Source organism: Carassius auratus, unplaced genomic scaffold, assembly GCF_003368295.1.
Source record: "Carassius auratus strain Wakin unplaced genomic scaffold, ASM336829v1 scaf_tig00013917, whole genome shotgun sequence".
NCBI lineage: Eukaryota > Metazoa > Chordata > Actinopteri > Cypriniformes > Cyprinidae > Carassius > Carassius auratus.
This window is the reverse complement of record NW_020524460.1, coordinates 24,259-32,344: the sequence shown is the minus strand read 5'-3', so window position 1 is coordinate 32,344 and position 8,086 is coordinate 24,259.

Here is an 8,086-nt window from a genome sequence, read left to right as displayed (position 1 = left end):
GAGGGGAAAAAAGATCGGATTGGGGTAAACTCCGTCTCCGTGTGGACGGGCCTAAGAAGGCAGCAGGTGCAGTGCATACCAGCTTTTCACTTCGGACACTGTGAGGTGGCTTTCATGGATGAGTCTGAACCGCCACTGACCTTGCGCTTCGAGTGACAAAGGTCACCACAAGTGCGCTGGGTTGTGCAATGTCCACATTAGTGGTCCAGGAGGGCCATCTCTGGCTGTGTCTGGCAGACATGAGGGACAACAACAAGGTCCGGTTTCTCAATGCCCCTGTGTCCCTTCAGCGACGCAGTCGAGAGCTTTACTCAGCAGTTATCGGCTGCCCAGAAGCAGACTGATGCAATCCGACACATCCTGCCCCGGTGGGCAACTGCTGCCTCCACCCCGCTCCCGCACCGCATCCGCAGCAGCCTCCAATTGGTGCCTTTGAGCTGGGTGCAGTTTTCTCCCTCTCTTGGTCCCAGGAGGGCAAGGAGAGTTGAGGATGGCCAAGCACCAGACCTCACTCATACTCCAGATGGGAGCAGCGGGTAGTTCAAGAGCATCAACAAAGGCCCTACTCATGCACCCTCTGCCAACCTCTGGAACCAAGTGAGCCCTGCACCCCACACTCCACACACCGGCATTCTCACAAGCTGCTTGAGTTGGGTCCCTGGGTTCCGTCTTGCTGCCCCACCGCGGGTATGGCTGTGGTTCTGCTAGTCCTGCTTGTACGGTTTCTAAGTGCCTGGTCAGCGTTGCTGTCTCACTGGCTTCGACGGTCAGCCTCACCTATGCAATTCAGTTTGCCCAGCGTCCACCCAAGTTCAGCGGTATCCACTTCACTACATTGAAAGCAGCCAATGCCTCTGTTCTGTGGGCAGAGATCGCAGTCCTGCTGTCGAAGAAAGTGATAGAGACAGTCCCTCCAGCTGATATGAGGACAGGGTTTTACAGCCCTTACTTCATTGTACCCAAGAAAGGCGGTGGGTTACGACTAATCTTGGATCTGCAAGTTTTGAATCAGGCCCTTTATTGGCTTACCTTTAAAGATGTAATGCAGAAACACATCTTCAGGTGCATCCTTCCCTTTCTTGGTTCTTGTTTCTTGTGTTGGACCGCTTCCATGGTTTTTGACCTCCTGCCTGTTTTGGAATTGATTTTGGATTACCCCATTAAAACACTGCTATTGGATCTCTCGTTTCCTGTGTGCATTCGTGACAAAAAAAATATATATTTTATTCTTACTTTTGGAAAACTAATTGTTTTATAATTAAGATTAGGATATTAATAACGTTATTATTATTTCTGTTCTAGAAGTAGTAATTTTGATAATAATCAATATATATATATATATATATATATATATATATATATATATATATATATATATGCACTATACAAATAAAGGTGACTTGACTTGGCTATTCTAAACATATTCATTATCTGGGGAATCCTCCATAGTCGTGGGAAGTCGTGGCCTGACGGTTAGCGACTCAGACTCGCAATCAAAAGGTTGTGAGTTCCAGTTTCAGGCCGGCAGGAATTGTAGGTGGGGGGAGTGCATGTACAGTTCTCTCTCCACCTTCAATACCACAACTTTGTTGCCCTTGAGCAAGGCATTGAACTCCCAACTGCTCCATGGGTGCCGCAGCATAAATGGCTGCCCACTGCTCCGGGGGTGTGTTCACTGTTCTGTGTGTGTGCACTTTGGATGGGTTAAATGCAGAGCATGAATTCTGAGTATGGTTCACCATACTTGGCTGAATGTCACTTTCACTTATGTAGAAGAGAGGGTGGAATTTTTTTTTTTTTTTTTTTTTTTTAAGTGTGGAAAAATTTACTTATACATCCTTTTACAAAATAAACATAAGTATGGACAATTTTGCTTCAGTCAACAGGGGAATTATACATTATAATATACATTACACAAAAATATTTGACCACTGAATGCCACGACTGACCAATAAGAATCAGATATCACAGAATAATGCTTTGTCACTGTTAAATGTGTCTGCATACTGTGCAAACAGTTCTTTAGCACATCTTAAAGAACTCTTTAAGCAGAATGTGACATGCACTACAGCCGTGCAAGAGAGCTGAACTCTGAGGGATGGAGGTGGCAGATGGTAACAGACAGACCCAAGGTCATCTGGCACTGTTACTGTCTGACCGCTGGATTTGAAACCCGGCACTCCGCTCTCTGCCTCTCTGTCTCTCCCTATCCACACACACACACACACACGCACTTCCAAACTTGTAAACTAGGTCACAGAAGTGCAGGAACATGGCCCTCCTGTCTTCATTTTAGCACTCATACACACACACATTAATTCACTCCCCACCCATTGTATTATCCTAGTCTGCTCTTTTGGCTTTTTCGCTCAAGCATGCACGCACACACACACACACACACAGTTTTGCCTTGAACTCACCTAAATGCTTTTGTTTTTGGAAAATGCCCTGGCAGAATTATGAGGTGGGACACAATGTTAATGATCTTCTTCAGGAATGGAAATCCAAGCCACACAGATAGTTGATGCAAATTCAAAGGTTCTTGTTCCACAGCTTTAAAAAAATAATAATAATAATAATTTGTGATTTGTACAATCTCACCTAATCATATAAATCTGATTATCACTGTGACAAAAAAACAACCGCAGTATTGGATTACACTGAGTAATTCTGCATTTGCTTTTCTTAGAAACATACCAGGAATATCTAATGACAGCACATCTCCTGAGACAGAACCTGACACTTTATTGCAGAAGATGTGCACTGTTCTTATATATATTTGAAGGAACATTTCCATGAATGCTGCTCCCATCATATGAAACGTGATCTCTCCTCTTTAAAACAAACCAAGGAGCAATTTAACATCTCAACATTAATGTGAATCTGTTGTCTAAAATATTAGAATTCGGCATTCAGCGTGATCCAAACCTTTAAATATATGGCACACAAATAGTTCAACTTTTTTTTCTCCTTTTTAAAAAAAAAAACACATTGAAGAAATGGTAGCAAATTAGTATAAATTTGATTCATACATCTGAATCGGATTAATATGTTTCTCTATGATTTGCTTACACCCTGCTGATGATGAAGTTTAGAGGTGGACCTTTATGTTTACAATTTGTTTACAATTTATGTACAAATGTACAGTATGTTTCTGTACAACTCACATCATATGAATTCTTACAAAATCGCTGCTTTTTAAAACAGTTTGTCAAAAGATTGAGTTATTACCATCTCCTGCTGGTTTCCTGATGTTTGCGACAGAAAAAGAGTCCATCTCTAGCCGGATAATGACGTGAAGCCGTGTCTTTGGGTACCGATGCTATCTGACTTCATTCCAAAGCAGTAAAGTCATGCATGGAAAAAAATTTCCTCTAAATCTAGCCATCTACAAATATCTTTTCTGAAAAGAAGCCATTAAAAACACACACACACACACACACATTCATTTCCTGCAGCAGAAATATGCATGTGTCCAGAACACAACACATCTGGAAGTCTTTAAGACAATACATACATTTCCTTTGTCTTTTGTTTCCTTTTGATTTCCTTGTATGGGTAGATCTTCGCTCAGCTGCATTTGTTAACATTTAACTTAAAAGTGTAAAAACATTTACCCCATCACGATAGGGATGTATCGATACACAAACACCAATCCCCACAAATGGAGCTTTTTAAGAACCTCAGGTATCCAAAGGCTGTCATCCTATTTAGACGGGACCTTCAGATGCACTATGATAAATCTGGGTTGTAGATGAACACAGGGGTTCTACACAAGGAATAATTTAGTTTGAATGTGTATTCACTGAATCATTCTTGAAAGCAGAGTGACACCTAAAGGCTGAAGCCCTCCCCCACCCACATTTTTCCCGTCCCTCCACGGGTCTTCTGCATTCAAGGACACAGTGATTTTGGGTGGAGAAAAGTGATGAGCTTTAACTTTTTTGTATTTGAGACCTCCGAGCACTTGAACGGGGCATCAAATTCCTTCCCCCTAATGGCTCGCCTCGGGCGGGCTCGAGGTAAAGCACTGGTTTCATCTCTCAGTAGCTCCATCTGATTGGCCAGTGGGAATAGTCTGCCTGCATGTTCCCCAGCAAGTGTGTGTCACTGCATAGACTATTGTGTCTGGAGAGCAACACTTTTGGCAGTGGCACTTTGAGTTAATTCAGTATGACATCAAAATTCGGCAGTTTAGAACAGTGCACTATCAATTATATATGTATGTAAACAAATATATGTGGATTTGTTCAGAGCTGGCCTTGTTGTGAATGACTGCAGCATAGATGTGTTTAATTTAGTCTAAATGTCCAAAGCTCCAGTGGTCAACAACAATGAAGTGTGTGTGAACTGTCAGCGGGTTTAAATTACCAGGATTACAGATACACAGCATGTGAGATGGTGATTATTACAGAAATACTCATCGACAAACCCTCCCTTTGAACATCCCTGGTCCCCTTTGTGCTTTGACTGGCGTTTCATCACCTGCGAATATTCATCAGCGGGCAGAAGAAAAGCAACTGTTAATTCTCACAGAATTCAAGGGGGTTATCATTACAGAGGCTAAATGTACCTTGACATTACGGTCATTCCATTGCGTTCACAGGGTTCTCGGTTACCCATGGGTGTTGATTTGGATTGGACTGTATCAGGACTTCAAGCTACCTGTACACTGCATTTAGGCCTACACAACTGTGTGCATGTGTAAATAGTCAAGGCAAAAAACAAATATGTTGTCAAATGTAAAGTGAGAAACTTAGCAGAATGACCTCAAATTCATTACTACACTTTATATATTATATTAATATATATTTATGTCTTGGAGATATATGGTTAGTTGTTGCATAGAGAGTTTGACTCAAGGTTTGTTCATGATTTTAAGGTTTTGAGCAAAATGTTTAATTACACAAATGCTTGTTTTCTCTAGATTTAGTTTTGTATGATCAATATTATGTTCAAATAATATTTTTGTGAATTATCTTCCCAAAACTTAATTCCATAACCACCATATTTTTTTGCTACAGCTGTGGTTTAAAAAACGAACACAAAATTACACCAACATACAGTATATTCAATCATAAGTCAATCATAAGTAAGTCGAATAATGAAGTAAGATTTTTTAAAACTGTTTTCAAGACAGTGTTTTTCAGAAATCTCAGAAATATATGTAATGTGTTCCCTTTTACATTTCTTTTTTTCTGTTTCATGCTGTTTAAATAATATATATTAGATAAGTCTTTAGTGTGGTTTCACTATTAATATCCTTTGTCAAGTTCTCTCAGATTAATTTCAGCGGAAATGATCAGTGCAACACCACATTAATATCCCAGCTTGAATCCAAGAAATGTGCGAAATATACTGTCCTCTTTTTATTCTTTTTATCAGTGGAACTAATGGCCTCATATGGTGTCTTTGTGCTGTTTTAATTGTTGTCATAAATATTTTGAGTATCTCATCTAAAATATGATATATCCTCAAATAGTGCAGATTACAAGCATGAAAATAGATGGATGTATTTAACAAAGTTATCTCACCAAAAAGAGTCACATTCACTCAAAATTATTAAATAAATGTCTGCCAATGCATTTTATAGAGAAGATTTTATCTTATCAAATGAATTTCACTTTGATTTGCATTTGTGCCAGCAAAATTGTTTATCAGCATTTTTTATAATTATTATTATTATTCTGTTCAAAGTCCTCAAATACAAATGTGAACGAGAAGAAAGATAATTAAGTATCTCATCAGCACGGGTTTGTAATGCTTCATCGACAGAGAGAAAGACTCGAGCTGGACGCAGCATTGTACAATAGACAGCGGCTGTGTGTGTGTGTGTGTGTGTGCGTGTGTGTGTGTGCGTGTGTGTGTGAGAGAGAGAGATATAGAAATGCAAATCTAAACATTAAGACTAAAAAACATTAAACAAAATAAGGTGTGACTCAGATTAAATAAGACCCAAATTAACTATTCTTTTTAATTGTTCATTTGTAATTACTTCTTTTAAAATCCTCTTATTGCTTATAGGATTTTTTGTATTTTACACAGAACAAAAATACAATTAATTAATTATATAAGTATACCCACTCTGTGTGTGTGCTGGTGATGTTGATAGTGGTTTATTGTGTGTACCATGGTTACAACTGAGCCAATTTATGACAAAATATACCACCACATAATTGTGCATCTGCATATGGAGCTTATGAGACAAAATTAATTTCATTATTAGGAACACATTTTGCCAGGTGTGCTCTGAGCTGCACAAATAGGGTTTCACACACACACACACACACACAAAAACACACACGCACGCGCCCATAACCTTGCCTTTTGTCTTTGGAGACACCCACAAATTCAGAATTCTCCTCCATGCCAGGCTGTCTGTGACACAGTTTGCTCCATTAATGCTTAATGCTATATTGATTATTATTAGTAGTAGTAGTAGTAGTAGTAGTTTTATTATGATATTTACTATTTTACATTTACTGACAATGTTAATCAAACAAGAAGGTTTTGTTTTCATATAATATCACAAATTGTACATACATCTATATATCTAAATATATCAAGTATATCATCAATCAACAAGATACAATTTTAATGAAACAAAAACTATAAGTTGTTTCTTCAACAAAGGATTCTCATGTAACTCATGTTAAATGTTTAAATGCTTGTTTATTCTGGTTATGTTGTGTGTGTGTTTGGGTGGAGATGTCTAAAGAGGAACATAGAGTTTATAAGAGCTCATACTAGTCACCACTGTAACAGGAAGGATACATTATTAAGTACGACTTCATCATATTCTCTTCGTTTCTTAGGGAGTTATTATTCCCAGCTTTTTTTAATGAATAAGTATGGACTGGATGAAAATGATCAGGTTTTGGTTTATGGAACTGTTGCAGAGAACACCACCATCTGGCTCATACTAGTACTACATCAAAATGCTGCCAAAACACATATGCCACCAGGCTGATCACACAGACTTGCACGCTAGCTTTGGGGCACAGGGGCACAGCGGTTCACACACATCCAACTCTAAATGTGCAAACTAAACCTGGTTTGGGATCTTTGCTGTGTTTGGGATTTTGTCATCCAGTTTGCCACCTACAGTTGTTCATGCTAGGCATTCGGAAAGATTACTAAGTTATCCGTGTAAATTATCTGATTGTTTATTCATTTTGGTCAACAAAATGATGAAAATAACTTTATATTCCAGATTTTTAAGATATTGACTATTGCTCATACTTAGGCTCAGAGGTTTGTTCAAATCCCTGACCAAAAAATATTAATTTTGGCTCATACTGTACGACACGGTTGTGTTTATGACATGAATGATACCTCAAATCATACGTCTTGCTAAGAATAGGTGTTCCAGCATTTTTATGAGGGGACTTAAAATCTCCATCTGGCAAAACCCGGGTGGGGAAAACTTGCATGGACTTTTGCTGAAAGAGGCACTGAAGGCAAATCTGGAGACCAGTATATCATAAAGACTCAGGGATGAAACTTATGACTTGGACAAGTAAGCAACCACCTAACTACTCAGAGAACCATAGCAACCACACAGCAATGGCCTGCAACACCTCAGCACAGAGGTTTGCAGCACCAAGCACAATTCAGATGCACTTCAAAACATCAGAAGAAATCTGGTTTCCTGCATAGATGATGATTCATCCTGTCCTTTTTTTTTCAGATTTTGCAGCAAAATAGCAAATCGGCAGTAAAGTTCAGATGAGAGTCCCAGTTGGCTGGGTGGAGTGGGCTCTTCTGGGTGGAGTTTGTGGGGTGGGATGCGTTTGGGGCAGTGGAAGGAATTGTGAGTTTTTCAGTGACCTCATAGTCACTAAGCATTAGTGATGCCTACACCTGTTTCTGTTCTGTATGTTTACACTGGAAATGTCTCATTTTATACATCATTCTCTGTAAACCAACAAAACATAACCACAAAGATTTTCAGCTATAAGGCCAATAAAATGGTTCTGGGTGGGTAACTACATTAAGTAGTCTTTGGGTGGGTTGTGGAGCTTAGCGGTTAAAGATTTGTGCCAGTAATTGAAAGGTTATAGGTTCAAATCCCAGAAGGGTTTAT